The 4,671-nt window shown below is 43.7% G+C and overlaps 1 non-coding gene across 1 annotated transcript; it reads left to right on the forward strand.

The window, feature by feature from the left end:
- Positions 1-3,443: 3,443 nt before the first annotated feature.
- Positions 3,444-3,550, forward strand: LOC145168204 (small nucleolar RNA R71). Its single transcript, XR_013741775.1, has one exon. It is a non-coding gene; the product is annotated as a small nucleolar RNA R71 (small nucleolar RNA).
- Positions 3,551-4,671: the final 1,121 nt, after the last annotated feature.

A 4,671-nucleotide genomic window follows, 5' to 3' on the forward strand; every position in this document is an offset into this window, starting at 1 on the left:
GACTCCACCAAGTCACTTCTACTACTGCTACTGATCTCTGCTACTCCCATCCTAGGCTTGCCCTAGGGAAATCTCTGGCTTTACCCAATCCAATCCTCAGCTGCTGAAGGCCTCCTTGTAATGCCAATTAGCCATTACCTGAATACCATCACATGTGGCGAGGCTCAGATAATCCTTCGAGTAAGAGACTCGTCCCTACAACGGTTAGACTCAAACAAGAGCTGCGCAATAGGGCCAGATCTAGCACTCTGAGATTATTCAACCCTGTTCACATGTAACGTGACGTATTCACCTAATGGCTAACTCCCATTACTCCGAGTCCCACAAAGCACAAAGCAAGCAGCATTCAGACACAAGAAACTACTCAAGCAAATCTATCCTCATAACGAGAAACTGTACTAGCATACAATGCTAAGCTCATATTATCAGGCATAACCTAAATAGGCTATCCTACTGCTGTCTACTCAATACTAGCATGCAATTCTCATAAAGCTGAAACACATATAGCAGGCACATAAGGCATCCTCCTAGATCCTTAGTCCTATTCTAGCATGTTGTTCTACTGAAACTGGAACTGATAAACATAACACAAACTTGTATGGGTAATTTGGGAGTACTTACTTGAGCTCGGTTGATCGCATGCACCACACCCTTTTCCTTTTCTCAAAACTCTTTTTCTTTTTAGGTTTTCTTTTTCAAAAATCTTTTTGAAAACATTTTGAAAATCTTTCTACCATTTCCTCAGTTTGAGTCCAGTCACACCCGAGAGTGTGCCTGAATCCCTCAAACCAAGGCTCTGATACCAACTTGTAACATCCCAAAAATACGACCCAAAAATTTTCGTTTAATTAATGAATAAAATCATGCACTGAACATCATATCTTAGAAACCATACGTCAAATATCTCAAACCATAGTAAAACATCGTAATAAAACTGTATCAAACTGTATCATCTCATATCAAAATAAACTGATCAAACTCCCAGGACTAAAACTGAAGTTGTGGTGTGTGCGATGCCATCATCCCGAGCTCTTCCCTTTACTTGCGGAAGCACCTGAAACCAAAACTGAAACTGTAAGCACAAAGCTTAGTGAGCTCCCCCAAACTACCACATACCATACAATAACATATAAAGCACATACTGGGCCTTGCCCACTGCATCGGACCAAAGTCCGGACTAACCGGGGCCTTGCACCCTGCATCGGAACGAAGTCCGGAAACTGCATCGGGCCGAAGCCCGGACTAACTGGGGCCTTGCCCCCTGCATCGGACCGAAGTCCGGACTGACTGGGGCCTTGCCCCCTGCATCGGACCGAAGTCCGGCTAACTGCATCGGACCGAAGTCCGGACTGACTGGGGCCTTGCCCCCTGCATCGGACCGAAGTCCGGCTAACTGCATCGGACCGAAGTCCGGAAACTACTGCTAACTAAACGGGCCGGCATTGTGGCCGTAGACCCGTTCCTACTGGAAGGAAACTCACCTCGTAACGCTGACTGTCGAGATTCTAAATCTGAAACTGCCTGACCGCTGCTCCGGAACTCCCCGGCTACAAATCCCAAAACACTAAATCAAATACTGATAACTAATCGCAGGGCAAAATGACTATTTTACCCCCTGGTCAAAGTCAACTTCCTGGTCAAAGTCAACTTCCTGGTTGACCGGACTCGCCGAGTTGGCTCGCCAACTCGCCGAGTCCCTTCCATCTGTTCTAGTTTTATACACGTTTCTACTCGTCGAGCTTGGCGAAGACTCGACGCGTTCTTCTTCGATGCACACATACTGAGTCCAAGTTCATCCGACTCGCCGAGTTGAAGAACAACTCGTCGAGTCTAAGGCAATCTTCATCGGACTCGTCGAGTTGCTCATCCAACTCGCCGAGTTCACGGCTATCTTCATAGGACTCGTCGAGTCCAACGTTCTACTCGCCGAGTTCATTCAGTCCTTTTTCCATACAGACCTGATTTGAGCCATGCAGCGGCTCCAAACCACAGATCTAGGCTTCTAGGGCATGCTTATCACGTAAAGTTGCAAACTTTACGTGCATGCATAGCTTTAAGGGCTTCAAATGTCCAAACTAAGCTCTTAATGGGGTTCTAAGCTCAAGAGGGGCCTTAATCATGAATATGACTGAAACTTAACACTTCTAGAAGGTAATGAGAGTCCAGATCTGAAGTATAACCCAACCATAAGGTTTCTCTACAAAGGATTTGGGGTTTTAGGGCTTAAAAGCAACAATTTAGGGACAAACAAGATCTAATAGATCAATAATCAAGATGGAAACTTTATTACCAGAATGGATGACCACAAATGAATGTGTTCTGGATCTAAGTCCCCTGCCTTGAACTCTTCAACCTCTCCCTTCTTCTACTTGCTCCAATGTGCACCAAAAGTCCCTTCACAAGGCAACAATCACTCAAACTCACCAATGGAGGCTAGGGTTTCGGTAAGGAATGCTCTGAGGGTGATGGAGGCTGAGATGGGGCTATAAGGATGTTTAAATAGGGTGCAAACCCTAAGTATTAGGGTTTCCTCCTGACTGGCCTACTCGCCGAGTACAGGCGTGGACTCGCCGAGTAGACCACTTAAAGCCCGCGTCCAACTCGACATCTACTCGGCGAGTTAGGGCTACAACTCGCCGAGTAGCTCTTCCAAAAAGAAACATTTAATCAAATTAAATACGTACCAGGAACGGGGCGTTACAGGACCCTTCAGTCCTAACTCAGTAAAGCACAGAATAATATAGCATATATCACAAAGACAAAATGCATAATATCACATAACTCAATATAAGCACATAGGACCCTCCAGTCGATGACTCAAATAAGACCCTCTGGTCACTCAGTATTACCACTCAGGTAAGTATAGTGAGAAAACTCACTTCGGAAGTAAGCAAGTAGATCTAGCACCCCACGAACAGTCTAGACTCCGCCTACACAATATAATTATCTCTAATAAGCAAATCTAAATAACCAATCCGAGATGCTAAGCTAACTCCTCAACTAAATCTCAAAAAGGGTGAAAAAAATCATTTTACCCCTCCATGGTCTCCAAGGCCCACAGTTCACCAAACCCTATAAGTCAACGAAAGTCAACGCTCAAGTCAACAGTCCATGTTGACTAAACTCGTCGAGTGCATCTATGTGACTCGTCGAGTTCCATCACTTTTTCTGAAGTATCGGGAAAATCCAACTCAACTGTAACCCCCGTAGATCCGGGCTAGTCAATTTAAAGACAATAAGCGTCAAAAATGACTTTTTGATAGAAGATTATTTAGAATAAATAATCTTAACCAAGTTGTAGAATATGTCTCAAGGTTTCCGTACATATAAAGAACGCCGAAATCCGAGTTATAACGAAGAAGTTATGACCCGTCGAAGTTTCGCGACGGAACCGACACAATACCGGGAAGTGTAAATAGTGAATTTACGATAGAGCGACTTTTAGGTCATGTTGAGGACAATTCCTTAACAACCCCTTGTAGCGCTCCCATGCCTCGTATAATGACTCCCCTGGATTTTGCTCAAAGTTGGCAATTGCCTTCTTGAGTTTAGAGATTTTGGAGGGTGGACAAAACTGATCTAGAAATCTCTCACGCAATTGGGCCCATGTGGTGATTGTACCAGGTCGGAGTGCCTTCAACCAGTCTTTTGCTGCTCCCTTGAAAGTGACTGGTAGCATCCTTAGCAAAGCTGTCTCCCTTGGGATATTGGGAGTATTAAAATAATCCGCAATATCGTTCACCTCGTCGAAGTGTTTGAAAGCATCCTCGTGATCCTTCCCGTAAAATGGGATATCCTTAAGTGCAGTAAGGATATGTCCCTTCAACTCGAATGTGGCATTGGCAGGAATCATAGGATGTACTAAACCTGGCCCCACATCATCTCGAATGCGCTTCTTGTAGTCTCCCATGGCCATCTCATCTATATTTGCCATCTCGTTCTCCGGCTCGTTCTCGGGTTCACTCGTATAAAGTCCAAATTCTGTGTCGGATTCCTATTCTGATTCGTGTGGAATAGGAATTGGACCAAGTTCTTCAACTTTGCCCTTATCCTTTGAGGCTGAACCTGATTCCACTGTCTTAGTCTTCTTCCCCGACTTCCTTGAAAATGCTGATTTTAGTTCTTGCAAGGGTGTCTTCTTTGGCGTTTGATCTTCCTTCGCGTTCTTGTTCTTATTTTTGTGAAGGAATGACTCCGGATCTTCAAGTGGTGGCACCAAAGGTGTGTTAGAGCCTCTGGTCATGAACTCCTGCAAACTAAACAAAATAAAAACGTAAAACTGAACTAAAACAGAAAGATAAACTAAAAACTAAAGAAAACTAAAAAATCACAGTTCTCACGTCGTGAGACTATATTCTCACGTCGTGAGTTCTGTAACAGAAGAAAAAAATCAAACCTTGCTGGAAAATTAACTTTTTGCAGGTTTTATCCCACAAAAAGGATCGGTTAATCTAAAGCAAATAAATAAATAATAAACTAAGTCGTTCCCCGACAACGGCGCCAAAAACTTGATGTGCACGATAGTACCCACTAATTTTATAATTTATAACCTAACTAACTAACTAACTAAAATGCACCTAGGCAGTGTACCTAGTCGAATTATAGAAATAGTTTGGTAAGTCGGGTGTCGATCACAGGGAACAGTGTTGACTAATTAATTTATTTACTACT

Source organism: Lactuca virosa, chromosome 3, assembly GCF_052849685.1.
Source record: "Lactuca virosa cultivar CGN04683 chromosome 3, Lactuca_virosa_CGN04683_v6, whole genome shotgun sequence".
Lineage (NCBI taxonomy): Eukaryota > Viridiplantae > Streptophyta > Magnoliopsida > Asterales > Asteraceae > Lactuca > Lactuca virosa.